We start from the raw sequence: 15965 nt of genomic DNA, 5'->3' as shown, positions 1-15965 counted from the left end.
CCTCCCGCAGCTCGTAACTCCTCTTTCTTCATTTTTTCGTACGTTATCGGAAAGAATCGGTAAAGCTAATCTTTCTTTTATAAATCTAATTAAACTAAAGACTCTTCGGAGATATAAAGGATGTAATACTACTCTATAGGTACTCCAGATTAACATCAGAAATGCAGAAACAGCGTGTGTTATGTAAGCTTTAACCTGATAAGGAACACTGTGCCGTACACCCCCTCTCTTGCACGTGAGGCTGCATTACGTCATTGTAACTTTGAAGCATTACATCTTCAAAATATACGGTCATGCGGCACATCGTTGTAAAGCTTAGACTTTCGGGATTCCATTAAGCGCACACAAAAAGCTTAAGATGATTTTTAGCAGTCATAAAATTGTAATCTAGTTGTTAGTTACCTGAACCGGGCGGCGCCGATTTAGGATATTTACTTACCTTCAAAATCTTCCCTTTATCCGCTTCAGTGAAATTGTCCAAAACAAATTGTTCATAAATCCCCAAAAGTCCAAGGAAATGGAATATCCAAGCCTTTTAATCCAAAAAGAATGTTCATCTCACAATCTTGACGTTTCTGACCGAATTACGATATAAATAGTGTATACAATTAGTTAACTAACGGACATTCATTCGAATTGCACTTTTCATTCACGCTTTATAACGAATATATTCGGATGTCACAATTATTGTGCAACGTCTGAGGAACAAATACGCCCCCTTGTGGATTTTCAGCCGTTCCATAAGAGGCTACGAAAAGCTTGTGAAAATCCCAAAATCATCGTCTGCTATGATAATGAACTTATCAAGCAGTTACTATAGAAACAATACAGCAATGGGGGGGGGGGGGGGTGCAGTCATTACAATTAACCTTCATCCTATTGTCTCTTCTTTTTTAATATATTTGACTATGTAACCCATATAGGATTATCAAGGTAGCTTGAAAAAGAAATATCGCTTGGGGACACTTTTAATTTCTAATGATTTTACAGGACAAATTTAAAATGACTTGAACAGGTACAATTACTTGAGGCACACTTTTGAAAAGGCACACACACAGTATTTGAATAAAAGAGGCAATTCAGGCCGACTGCTGCTTTAAAAATTACTCTCATTTAAACAGTCTGTTTGCATTCATGCAAAATACACCAGAAGTTTTTTTTTTATTGTGGACATTAAATGTGCCATCATAGAGGATGTTTTCTTCACTGTTTATTCAATTTCTTGTGCGAGGGAAGCGATTAACGGCTCTCTGAATGACATTTACTGTACACGCTGCGATCTGTTTCTCACACTGTGTTTGTGTTAACTCTTCAATAGAAGCAGTTTATTTGAAGGGCATATGCTAAAAATTAACACTTAAATTTCAAAGGCTAGAGAGATTTTTCTAGCATTTTTCTTAAACAAAACATACATGTATGTGACTCTTGAAGCACTTTTTACTAATGTAGCAGTTAAATTCGCCAAGGACTTGTGATTTCTTTTGATTTATATGAAACTAAAGAGGAATGGTTGTGTCTGAATTACATTTTTTATACACTAACAGAAGACATGGTCAAAAAATGATCCCTAGCTGTCACTGGAGCTGTCCCCAAGTACAAACTTGCATGTAAAGAGCCTGGTCTCAATGTTAATACGTTGTAATAATATGTAGCCTAACTTTCAAAAATACAAAACTTTTTGTACATTTAAACAGATGCTGAAGTGTACAATGTAAATGTATTTGCAAAATTTAATCATAGCATTATTACGTTTGTACAACTTTCAAAACCTAAAACATAAAGATTGCTGTACAAATTTCCTTTAACCTTTTTTTATCGATAATGTTATCACCCTAACCCTACCCCAATCCTTACCCTAAACCCAAACCCTTTTTAACTGATGGGCTGTTAAAATTTTGACGAGGTGCACGTTAAACTACGCAGAGACTACGTATAACTAGTCTCACAAGGTTTCGTGATATAGTCACGTAATTTTTTGATTTTTTTTTCGTGATATTATCATGAATTTACGCGTTTTTTTGTGATCGTATAACGAATTCCTGTTTTCGTGTGATTATCACGTATTTGCTTTTTCCTATTTTTAAACCATTTTTTGTTATATTATTTTACTTTTTTAAATTCTTTTTTTGTGATATTGCAATAATTTCCGCGTTGTTCCGTAATCGTAAGACGAATTCCTGTTTTCGTGTGATTATCACGTATTGGTTACTCACTGTTTTGTCATATTTTCTTACCATTGTCGCTTCGGTTTAGGGTTAGATTTGGTGCTTGCATTAGAATGTCACTTTATACATTGGTTCATACTATTTTTTCGGATTTATATTTTATGTCACCTGGCGTTAGGGTTAGAGTTGGTTTGGGTAGAGATGTCATTTTATGTAAATCTAACCCTAAACCGAAGCGACAATGGTAAGAAAATAGGACAAAACAGTTGAGTAACCAATACGTGATAATCACACGAAAACAGGAATTTGTGATACGATCACGGAAAAACACGGAAATTATTGCGATATCACGAAAAAAGAATAAAAAAATAAGTGATATAACAAAATTTCGTGAGACTAGGCTGCATATAACCTACGGTGTAGACCTTATGCACCACTTTAAATTGGACTTAAATAAAAAATTATCGCAATGTTAACTGAACGATAGTGCTCTGTTAAACCTTGCTGTAGATTTCTGGGTAAATAACTGTAAAATTGGCAGTATTTAGCTTTAACATCGCTGAAAGGTATTTTACTGTGATATGAGGTGCAGTTATGCTGCACTACTAATAAACTACAGTAAATTACTCTTTGCACCCATTAAGGGAAATAACTGTAACATTATCTGGTAAATTACTGTCCTCTACATTCCCCATGATGCACTACGTCACAATTTATTGAAAACTGTTTACATCTTCAGTCAGAAAACAAGGATTAATGCATTAACACACACATACGCACACATACATGTGCATGCATACAAACAATTCATCCACAGGTGTAGGTGTCACCAATTTGCCTTGATAAACTTTGTTTGTTTGTTTGTTTGTTTACTCTGGAGCGTGCTGTGTTTAACAATATAATAGTAGATTTGTGTGTTTAAAAGCTGAAAATGGATCACACAACTATGAGTAAGTAAACTGTTAAAATATTTCTGAGTGTCTTTAAAACACATTAAGTTAAGATTCCAAATAGCTTCCTGGTTAGCAAGTTTTTAGCATCTCCTATAAACGTTAACCCTTGTGCATTGTTCAAATTCACTGCCCTTTCATGTTGTTTGTGGCCAAAAAATGCCACTAAATGAAACTGTTGTAAAAAAATAAATAAATCTGTTAATCAACCTCAGTACTTATCAAAATGACCAAATATTTACAAAATTCCATGATTGTAACTCTTTAATTGCCACGTTCATCATAAGTGATGTTACTTATTTGGGAAAAAACACAAAATGACTTATTTTAAATATAAAAAGTGATTTTGGACAGTCTTGGCATGTCAAAGATTAGAAAAAACATTGGCTTTGATGAATTTTTAGTTTTTGTGCAGAATCAGATTTTATTTTTATTTTTTTGCCCCATTGACTTCCATTATAGCAACATTTTTTGATTGCAAAGCCATGACACCTTATTATCATGCATTTTCGATTGTTGGTGTTTTTTTCTTTTGCAAAGAGGTAAAATTTGTAATTTTTACTGTTGATCACCATGTGGCACCATTAACCCTTTAGTAGGCCTGTGCTAAAAACAGAGCTTAATTTCTGGTTTCTACTTTGAGTTATATGGAGCATTTTTTGTTAATGCTTGAATTGTAAGTATATAAGAAGGTCATTTAAATTATGTTGAATTACTGCATGTTTGAAATAACCTGAGGGTCACAGTGACAGATCTTTTTTTTTAGGGTGGGATTTGACATGATTTTGTTAAGTGTCTTAAAATAATTTGTCTATTTGTATTTATCTATTGTCAGGATCCTGCCAAGGAGTCTTGTTTTGTATTTATATCTAGTCATGATGGCAGAGTTCTGGCAGTCATGTGGAGGTTCATGGCCTTGTTTCATGTGCCTCCGGTGTCTTGTCTCTTGTCCCCGCCCCCTCGTTCTCCTGCTTATTAGTAATCATTGGTTTTCTCCCGTCACCTGTTCCCCCTTGTTATCTTGATTGGTTTTTTTCTATATAATGTCATTGTGTTCTTAGTTCTGCAGGTTCATTTTGTTTTGTTCTCGTTTTCATGTGGTTATCTAGCCGAGTTATCTTGTCAAGTTTAGTGTTATCTGTCTACTTATGGTGTTTCATGTCGTGTATCCCCTCGTGGGTTTTGTTTTATGTTAGTAAATAAAGTGTTTTCTGTTTTCCCCGACTTCGAATGCGATTGGATTCATCCGTCCTCTGATCCTGACATCTATTGCCACAGTAATAAAGTGTATTTGTCTAAATATTTTGGGATTCTTTCTCCCTTTTTAATAAAGTAACATAAAAAAAGAATCTTTCAAAAGTTAGAGTACCACAATGAGTACGGCATTTTATATACTGTATATACAGTATTATACCTGAAGCATGTGGTACTGTACAGTAATTAACTGAAATCACTGCTGTCAGTTATTAACTGTAATTCCTAATCTACAGTATAAAACTGGCAACATTGTTGCCAGTAAGACACCGTAATGATACAGAGACAGTGAATTACTGGCAACAATGTTGCCAGTTATTCACTGTATTGTCATAGACACAGTACTATACTGGCAACACTGTTCCAGTAAGTCACCGTTACAGATGCTGTACAGTAACTAGCTGGCAACAGTGTTGCCAGTAATTTACTCCTAAAAAGCCTGGTAAGGTTTAACAGTGTGGGTATAAAAGTGACCAATTGATAAGTTTGTGGGTAGCATTTTATTTTACAGTACGCATACTTACCTTGTACATATGGTAAATAAGTTGTACTTACCTAAAAGTAAGTACCACACATTTGTCGGTATCTACATGGTAATTAATTGGTATCATTACTATACTTACCAGTGGTACATACTCTTGGTGGTTATTATGTAACTCTACGTAAGTACTGGGGAATAACAGAGACATACTTAGTGTGTATTCTGTAATTAATGAGAAACAATACTTACAAATAAATGTACAATAAAAGTATTTAGTATTTACAGGCAAGTTAGGGTAAATTACAGATATTTATAGTGTACATATATGATAAATAATATCAAACACTACTGTACTTACAAATTGTATATTTTCAACATAGGTTTGAAAGATTTGTTAAAATGTAAATAATTAATATTAGTCCACGTTGAAATTATGGGGTGGTTTCCCGACAGGGATTATCTTAAGCCAGGACTAGGCCTTATCTTAATTATGAAATATAACTAGTTTTAACAAACATGCCTTACTTAAAACCTCACCTGTGTGCATTTTGAGGTTTGAGGCAAAAGAAAGGGCACTGATGTATTTTAAGATATGCCAGTGCAAGTTGTTTTCAGTTTGAACAGCTCTTACATTTATTTTAGTCTAGGACTAGTCTAATCCCTGAAAATCACATTGAAAGCGTTTATAGTAGTACCTCAAAAGATACATATTGGTACCAAATGTATACATGTTTGTACCTAAATGGTAGATTTTAAGACCGTTTTAAAAGGTACTGCCCAAGTGACAGCTCAGGACCATTTTTGATCAGTTTTTCCTGAAAGTGTATTCTGGTTTTGGTAAGTAAAAAAAGTTTCCAATCTTTAAACATGCCACTCGTTTGAGAGTGGTATTGCCAAAAGCAATTCTTTGTGATAATAAAAATTCAAACTTTTAAAGTATTTTTTAAATTTTAAATGTATATTTTAAATTTTTAAATCCTCAGGGAAATTGTGCAAATTATAATCACCCCTGTGGTAAATGTCTAAAAAGTGTTTAAATCGAAAAAGTTAGAAAAGTCTAAATACCGTTTAGACCCAAAAATAATAGTAAAAATAAGTAAAAAATTATTTGTGGGAGATAATAAAGTCTCTTTTGAATAATCACCAATATAAATGTTTAGTTCATTTCCACTTTGATTATTTTAGCTGTGAAGGTCACACAGGTTTTACCCTTCAGCCATGTTAAAATGACACAAATCCCCTGGCACTGTGTCTGCCACATTTAACTTCTGCCAACCTACACCAGTCGCCCGTCCAAGCAGATAAACGCAAGACGACAGGCCAGTAAATCTCCAAACACTGCCCGCGTCTTCAACCTCGCCCATTAACACACTTTAGTCTTACAGTCCATCTCACATCCATCCTCTTTAAATGAAATCAATGTACACAAGCAGTTTAGTCTAAAGACACTGTGTTTTGGGGAGACTCTATATCTGTTAAACTATTAAAAACTGTCAAATTAATTAAATTAACTACAACATTTATTCCATAAAGCTTGAACTTTAATTTCTGTAGTCATACAAAGCTGTTGTGAGGCATAAGACGACCAGCAATACAAACAGAACCTGCATGGGGACACCATCATTTATTTACTCATTTACTTTCCAAATAATTTATTTATATACAAATCATCTGAAACCATTTGAAGGTTAAAACGCAATAAAACCAGAATTAATTTAAGGTGCCATCACATCCGACAGGCTTTAAACAAAGCCCGTCCATCCATCCAGGTTTGTTTACGTACGTTATACAGATGAGTAGATTGGTAAATAAGTTCCATATGCTTACAGATTATTGTGAACTCAGTACAGCGTGTGAGAGTTAATTACACAGGCTGTTAATAAGAGTCTATATGCATAATCACATAAATCTGTAATTAACTAAACAGCGTCTCATTACATGCACATGGTTAGTATGTAAATAGTGCTGTTTTTTTTTTGTTAGAGATCATCAACTCATCTCTTTATGAAGTATTGCAGTGATGTTTGCGCCCATAAACTTCTGTTGTTTTATGTTTTTATTGGCACAGTATGATCCAATTTGTTATTCAAGTATACATATTAAATCATAATATAAAGCTATAATAACTATAAACTGTATGTGACCCAGTCTGTGAAAACCCTTCACTATTTTCTATTTAAATTCATCCTACAACATTCTGTAAAAATAAAACCTTGATATCTTAAATATACTGATGTCAAAGATTGAAATCAATGTAAAATCAAACTTTGAAGCTCTTAATCTCATCATTAGATTCTAAGACTTCACAATTCAAAGCTTACATAACACACGCTGTTTCTGCATTTCTGATGTTAATCTGGAGTAGCTATAGAGTAGTATTACATCCTTTATATCTCCGAAGAGTCTTTAGTTTATTCATATTTATAAAAGACAGATCAACTTTACCGAATCTTTCTGATAAAGTACGAATAAATGTAGGAGGAGTTACTACCGCGGGAGGAGCGAGTACGAGTCATGCAATACTTTATTCAACACTGTTTAACTTATGATTCACTACATGTTCGTCTCATTTATATAATATGCACGCGCCTATTTCCAACATAACACAGAAGTCTTACTTACCGTATGCAACTCATGACCCGGTTGGGACTTTTCAATGAAATCCAGCGCATCAAACACACACGCAAAACTCCACTGCTACCCCGGATAATAAACTATATCCATTGTTTCCATAAGGCTGGATTTCTTCTCCTTACATCCAAAAACACACTTCTTCTTTCATGCCATTGTTGAGTTTTGAAATTTAACAAAGCTGTCGCGTGATGTGATGTGTGTAAGTTCTAGCGTCTCCCGTTGATTGACAGGTGGGCGGGGTTTTGCCCATATAAAGAAGTGATACGTATAGAAACCCCTGAAACGTCAGCTGGACCTGTAATAAAAAAACCTTGCCAAAACTTGTACGAACCCTGGCGAAGTGCATTCGGCACCGAAATACTCTGTAACATGCCCAACTGCTTTTTTGACACTTTGCCTACGTTTAGCATGAGGAAACAACTCTATAACTGTGTTAATAAGTCAGAATGCTTGAAATACCATTGAACCACCCCTTTAAGGATTTTACAGAGGGTCAAATATGGATTAAATTATATTATTACATAAAGCAAGTACATATAATGGATACTGTACAGCAGTACCGGGTCGTGGACAAGTTGCCATTAGGTCGCAAGAACGTCCTGAAAAAATGTGTATAATAGCTACGTAATAGCTTAATCAGGTGTTTTGTCCTTTAAGAGCCAACTTCAAATAACATCCATCATTTCCACTTTTGTACTGGGCCGCTCTCTCTCTCTCTACCAGCGTATCGGCGATCACATTCCTGTCATTAGAGATTAAGCAAACAGTACTTCTAAAACACAATTGATCAAAGAATTGCAGAGGTATGACTTCATGAATCATTTGCAAATGTACCTTGCAAATCATGTCAATAGACATTCAACTCTGTGACATTGCAAATGACTTAAAAGAAATCGCAGGATTATGGAAAACAATTACAGAATTATCCAGCGATCGTGGCACCATGATCAAATCTTGAAATCTTGAAAAAAAAAATCTTGAAAATCTTGAAAGGAACCTTAACATTTAGTCCTGTGTCAATCATCATTAAAAGCATGGTAAACAGGAGTCTCTGTGCCCAGCCGTAATTCATCTTCATCTCACAGCTCATTTTGTTTCTTCTGTTCTGTTACTTGAACTTGGGGCTTGAGCTTGACCTAACGTTCAAACTGCCTTTGAGAACAACAAGCCAAGTTCATTTACCGTTACAATGAAACAATGAAAGTAAAACAATCCACCAAAATATGGTTTTACACGTCTACTAAAATTAATGTGTTATTAATTTTCCTAATGCGTGGTTCTTTGATCTTTACTTCTGTTTTAAACGTTATAGAATTTTCAGCACTTTGTTGAAAAGGCAACTCTGCGACCCTCACCACCAAAGCTGATAAAAAAGGTTGCTGTACAGGATAAAGACAAAAGACAGTCAGAGATTTTGCGTGATTGTTAAAAAAACATATCTGTTCTGGGTGGTTATTTGGTTACAAAAAAGCAGTGTTCAATTATGTACCCTAATTATGATCCCCGGTCTCACCCCACATTACACTTAACTCAAACCCTGAACAATTTTACCCATCAAATTAGTGTGAAATAATGAACCCAGTCTCATGAAATGCGTATAAAGAGTACGCAGTGTGAAAAGTCGTGCAATACATATGCCAAATCCCAATTTTGTGAGCATATGATACACCAGTCCTTCCCGTTTACTTAGTACTGTGCATCTTTTTGTATCATTTTATGTATTGGTTTCCAAATTTTTTGTTTTTTTTTACCATTGTTGCTTGGGTTTGGGGTTAGAACAACTTTTTGTTACATTACATAAGATGACTTCCTAACCCAAACCCCAACTACTAAAAATAGACAAAAACATGGAGAAACCTATATATTAAATGAAACCCTAAAGCAAATCCCAAATCTAACCTCAAACCTAATAAAAAATGGTTCGAAAAAATGTAAAAGGATCGGCGTATCGTATGCATGTAGAATTGAATTTTTTTGCGTATGTATTTCACGACTTTTACACTGCGTGCTATTTATACACATTTATATGAGACTGGGTTGAAAATTATAGTTTGAGAAGAACTTTTTAAAAGCCCCTTACCCAATTGAAAATCTAACAATCTGTCAATTTCTCCAGAAAACAGCAACAGATGCATTTCAGAGTGAGTGTACATTTATTTCAGACAGAAATCTTTTGGATTAATTAATTGGGACAAATAATGGACAGTATCACTCTGTGGCAGCGCAGCACAAGAATTTTAATTTATTTTCATGTAGTATTTTAAATTTGATAAAAACCAGGGGACACACCTAATGTATATTTTTGTGCTTTATAGGGGCTCAATTAATGCTTATAGGAGGTCCGGGATAGAGATCTTCACGGGCCCACTTAGATCCGAAAACCCAAATCCGACCCGTGACCCAATCGGGTTCGGGTCTAAAAGTTTCACGTGTGCCCCGGACACGGGTCGGGTATAATATTAGCGGCATCGGGTCTTGGGTAATTTAAAATTAATGTGTTTTTGCCGAAGGGACCCGAAAACCCAAACTCTCTCACGTGTGTGCGTCAATGTCCTATTCAAACCCCTCTTCTGTTTGCCAAGAGTGCTTGCGACATTGTGTGGCTGGCGAGAGGTTAATTTTTGGTGGAGACAGACATGTCAGTCAATGTACATTTTAGCGATTACCTGGGTGTCGTCTTCAAACAAATGGAGCAGCTCACCAAATTGTTTGCGAGACCAGCGGGTTTCTCTCTGTTTGACTGCTGTGTGCAGGGTCCAGTCGGGTTAAAAAAAATGGCACTGGTTCGGATCGGACTCGGGTCTTATTTTCTTGGGTTTGTCTCGGGTCAGGTCTTTCTTTAAATTTTTTTTTTATACATGTCGTGTACGGGTATAAAGTGATTTGGGTCATTTCGGGTCGGGTACATAGGGTTCTCTGGACCCGAGAAGACCTCTAGTCCGGGACCACCCCAGCCCCCCCATTCAAACACTGCAAGACAGACAGACATTCACTCTAGAAATTTTCCTGACTTCCCATGGGATTGTAAGATTTTATTCATATCTGTGATTTTCCATGCCTGGAAAAAGATCACAGTGTTATAATCTCCAGGTTTTTCCATGACCGTGGGAACCCCGTATAAATATATAAATATATAAAGTGAGATGTGCAGAGCGGGTCTCTAATGAAAGCACTTTTACCCAGCGCTACGGAAATCTCTGATGGAACTAATGATGACATTTTGGGCCACTGCAGCCAGGGGTTCTGTGGGAATTCGACAGAAATGTTCATTAAAAGGTCTAATAATTAAGATATTGATTAATTAGTCCAGCATTGATTTACAGTCACAGTGTATCAAGTCAAGGGTTTCTAATTACCTTGCCATTATGCCACAGGCCAACCCGAACATTTTTTTGTCACTTGTAATGAAAAAGAACATTTCATCTGGTGCCGTTTGGATTTTTGACCTGTAAAATTTTAATAGGGACTACAGTGGGAGCAGGACATGGATTGGCGGATAAGTCAGAGCGAGGCTAATATCCCTGAGTCTGGTTAAGTGGCTGTACACCCGGAGTGTGCTGAAGCTCTCCTCTAGAGGTTTCACTTTAAATACTGACTCCTATTCTTCATATAAAAAAAACACAGGGGCTGAATGAACGAGGCCCGCGGCCAACAAGAACGCACTGCCACTTCTCGGAGCGCTTAATAGCGCATTTTCATCGCATTCTTGAAAACCTGAAAAGCCCCCCAAAAAATGTAATAGTACAACAAAATTCTCCAAAGTATAATTGGGATGGTAATAATATAGAATTATGACTCTACTTTCATACAAGCACGCACTTTTTCTGGATGACATTCGGCACTCGGTTAATGAAAAGGCGTTGAACAGGAATTGGATCATATTTTCCACTCCATAGCGTCAGAAAATGGTGCTTCAGACACTTGTGAGTGCAGTCAGGAATCCCAATTTGCCTGCTGGAAATTGGAAACGGTGGAACAGCGAGGCGTGATGTTGTTAAAGTGAGTTCTCTCTCAGCGGCCCGCTGGCTGGACGGTGACTGCCGAGCGCATGTTCACTTTAAGAGGGCCTGTAGCGTAGAGGTTTGGATCCGATCGCGGTGAGGTTTAAATGATGCTTTTCTTTTGTCAAATACAGAAAGGAGAGAAACCTGTGTGTCCTTTATACGTGCTTGTGGCTTTCCTCAATGACTATGGTGGACTGATGTGGCAACTCAAAAATGTAAAATGCTAAAGATTAAGAAACATCCAGCTACATTTGAGGAGGTTATTTTACAAATGTACGTCAACAAATATAGAACGAATAAAACATGCTGATTGACAGACGGTCTGGCTGACAGACAGACAGACTGGCTGACAGACAAAATGAAACACAGAAAAAAAGGCAGACTGACTGACAAATTGAAAGACAGACAGACAGACAGACAGACAGACACAACAAAAGACAGAAAAACAGGCAGATAGACAGACAAAATGAAAGACAGAAAAACTGGCAGACTGACAGACAGAAAAACTAAAAGACAGACAGACGGACAGACTTTCAGAGATGAAATGAAAGACATGCAGACAGACTGGCTGACAGAAAAAATGAAAGACAGAGAAACAGGCAAACTGACTGACAGACAGACAGGCAGGCAGACAGACGAAATGACAGACAGAAAAGCAGGCAGACTGACAGACAAAATAAAACACAGAAAAAAAGGCAAACTGACAGACAGAAAAACTAAAAGACAGACAGTCTGACAGACAAACTTACTGTCATAAAAAAATTAAAGACAGAAAAACAGGTAGACTGACTAAAAAACAGAAAGACAAACAGGCTTACAAGCAGACTTACTGACAAACAAAATGAAAGACAGAAAAACAGGCAGACTGACAGACAGAATGACTGACAGACAGACAAACATGCTTACAGACAAAAAACTGAAAGACAGACAAACTGACTGACTGACAAACTGACAGACAAACAGGCTTACAGACAGACTCACTGACGGACAAAATGAAAGACAGAAAAACAGGCAGACTGACAGACAAACATGCTTACAGACATAAAAACAGACAGACAGACGGATTGACAGACAAAACGAAATATAGAAAGACAGACACAGACAGAAAAAATGGCTTACCAACAAAAAACAGGCAGACTGACTGACCGACAGACTTACTGTCATACAAAAGAAAAGACAGACAGACAGACAAACTGACTGACAGACAAAATGATAGTCACAAAAACAGGCAGATTGACGAACAAACTGAAAGCCAGACAGACATAACTTACTGACAAAATGACAGACAGACAAGAAACAAACAAACAGACTGACTGAAAGACAAAAAAAGAAAGATGACAGAGACAGAAATAAAGGCTTACAGACAAAACCAGGCAGACTGACTAACAGACCAACTTATTATTATACAAAAGGAAAGACAGAAAAACAGTCAGACAGACAGACAAACTGACTGACTGACAAAATGAAAGTAACAAAAACAGGCAGATTGACGAACAAACTGACAAACAGACAGACAGAAAGACAGACATAACTTACTGACAAAATGACAGACAGATAGACAAACTGACCTACAGACAAGAAACAAACCGACTGACTGACAGACAAGAAACAAACAGACTGACTGACAGACAAGAAACAAACAGACTGACTGACAGACAAGAAACAATCAGACTGACTGACAGACAAAAAATAGAAAGACTGACTGACAGACAAGAAACAAACAGACTGACTGACAGACAAAAAATAGAAAGACAGACAGAGACAGAAAAAAAGGCTTACAGACAAAACCAGGCAGACTGACTGACAGACAAACTTACTGTTATACAAAAGGAAAGACAGAAAAACAGTCAGACAGACACACAAACCGACAGACAGACAGAAAGACAGACATAACTTACTGACAAAATGACAGACAGATAGACAAACTGACCTACAGACAAGAAACAAACCGACTGACAGACAAGAAACAAACAGACTGACTGACAGACAAAAAATAGAAAGACAGACAGAGACAGAAAAAAAGGCTTACAGACAAAACCAGGCAGACTGACTGACAGACAAACTTACTGTTATACAAAAGGAAAGACAGAAAAACAGTCAGACAGTCAACAGACAGACAAACTGACTGACTGACAAAATAAAAGTCACAAAAACAGGCAGATTGACAAACAAACAGAAAGACAGACAGACTGACAAAATGACAGACATGCTTACGTGTATATACAATATTCAGAGTAAACACAAATGTATCAATTATGACAAGCACATGTGAAGCCAAAGCCCCCAAAATAAAACTGCACAGAAACATAATTTATTAGTCTTCCTTATACCGTCCAGATGATAGACCAGGTTCAAAAGACGTCTCATATACAGAAGACTCTTTCTGTTTCTCAAACAAAATTAGAAACAAATTATAATAAATCGTCTAATGAGAAACGAGAGGTCTTCTTTTCTGTTCTAATGAGACGAGGGAGGGAACACACCTCTGTGATTTAACTCTATCTGCACCTCTGTCTGTCCAGACCTTTGTTTGCACTTTATATTTGCATTTCAAAGAGAGCCCAAGGGAACCTGCCTTGCATATTTACATGCGATTAGCAACTTTAAATGAATATGTCAAAATCTGTAAGGTGTTGAACGCTGACTTTGACGTGCGAACCCTATGCCACACACACACACACACACACACACAAAGACGATACAAAAAGAAAAATTGAACTTCTTTGGTCCACATTAACTGTGTAGTCCATCAAATACGATCAAATCATTTTTATAAGCATGCAGGTAAATGAATTTTGCAGTGCAATCGATAAATTAAACTATGTGCATATGAATAAAGCAGCCGGTTATATTTTGATTAATTAGATGAAGTTGTAAAAGTGCTGGTTTGGGCATTTTGAACAGCTTAATGGTGGAGACCATAACTGACGGTTCAAGGTCGGGAAGCACATGCTCAGAATCATATAATAATGTCATCTACTGCAGCACGTGGTGTTTTTTTTGCCATTTTAAAACCAAAAACAGTTCTGCACCGATGCATTTTGCAAACATGAATTTAAAATATTAGAAAAATAATAGCTCATTCTTTTTTGCTTCATTTACAGAATCAAAAGCATAAAGACAGTTTGAGACAAAGAGTAACCAGGCAAGCACATAATTATGGCTGCCGCAACTCGGCCATGCAGAACCGCTGGAAAAAACACAGACGAAAGTTCAAAATGTTACGGTAAGTGTGACCGGAGTGTGCAGTGCGGAAAGCAAAGGGGAAGAAAAAAGCAAATCCCGAATTTCTGCTCGGTCGAACTTTGTGCGGGCTGGAGAAGTGCAGCGTATAAAATATGAACTAACTATGTGATTATTAATTGGGCCCCATTTTGATTTCTGTATTCTGGGCTGCATATTGTTCGGCGGCTCTCCACGGGGTCCGTCTGAGCGTGCGCGTGTCGAGGGGCTCGGAGCTGCGCGCCTCAGCCATTTAGAGAGCGGAGCGGCGCGCACGCACCGGAATACCAATGAGAGAGGTTAAAAAGGCACGGCTCCTCTCGGAGACGGCTCTCCTTCTTCCGCGCACCTCCGCCGGGTCTCCACGGACTAATTTTCAAAACCACCTCTTAATGTGGGCTTGTGTCAATCACCTGAACAGACAGCTTTATCCCCAGATATAGAATAGTCTCTACATTAGAGCTAGGCGCGCCGGCTACTACACAATGGGGCCTCGGTTTCTGAAATAAAGACGATGGGGAAGAAAAGGCACTTTAATGCCAATTGGGTATAAAATAATGCCTTATTCATGTTCAGGCACACATTTACATTATAATGATAAAGGCTGATATCAAAATGTGTCCGAAAGTCGTGTCGATAAAGGAGTCAAGTACATAAGGCTTTTAATTTCTGCGTTTGGTTACACTGACTGCACGCACACATATACATATACATAACACTAAGATGAACATTTCTAAGCAAGGAATCATTTCTTTATCCCCCCTTAGTAAACTTTCATCTGTTCACGCTGGACGAATGCTTTCTGACTGTGCCACTTCTGAATCAAACTTCAAAAGAAACGGCTGGAGATAAAAATAATAACACTGGGAACTCATTTGGCCCTGAAAGCTGTCTGTTGTAGTCATTTCACTTCAGACTTTATTTCAATAGACCGGACGAAGACAGGAAATCTCTCAATCAAACGCTGCTTGAAGTAAATGTTAATCGCTGTATCTTATATTTTAAGAGGTCGTATTTAAAGAGAGTCATTACAGCTGAAACGATCCTTTATGTTATTCACCCAGGAAACTGACAGATTGTTTTTTTATCTAGTTGGTATTAAAGAGCTCTTACTACATTATTAACAACATTATTTTGTTCGCATGGTTTGTGGTTCAAAAAGCACATTATTATTCACATACCGTTCATTATTGTTGCTCCTCTATGCCCCGCCTCCCTGAAACGCACTGATTTTGTACAAAGCTCATCGTTCTGA

General features: G+C 37.0%; 1 long non-coding RNA gene across 1 annotated transcript in view; it reads left to right on the top strand.

Annotated features, from left to right (window-relative positions):
- LOC129452340 (uncharacterized) overlaps nucleotides 1-15735 on the top strand; it is a 39429-nt gene extending 23694 nt beyond the window's left edge. Inside the window, exon 5 of the long non-coding RNA XR_008647086.2 lies at nucleotides 14593-15735. This is a non-coding gene — a long non-coding RNA (uncharacterized lncRNA). The remainder of the gene's footprint in view (nucleotides 1-14592) is intronic.
- The last annotated feature ends 230 nt before the right edge of the window (nucleotides 15736-15965 follow it).

Source organism: Misgurnus anguillicaudatus, chromosome 17, assembly GCF_027580225.2.
Source record: "Misgurnus anguillicaudatus chromosome 17, ASM2758022v2, whole genome shotgun sequence".
Taxonomy (NCBI): domain Eukaryota; kingdom Metazoa; phylum Chordata; class Actinopteri; order Cypriniformes; family Cobitidae; genus Misgurnus; species Misgurnus anguillicaudatus.
Note: the sequence above shows the minus strand (reverse complement) of the source record. Positions and strands in the feature narration are given on the sequence as shown.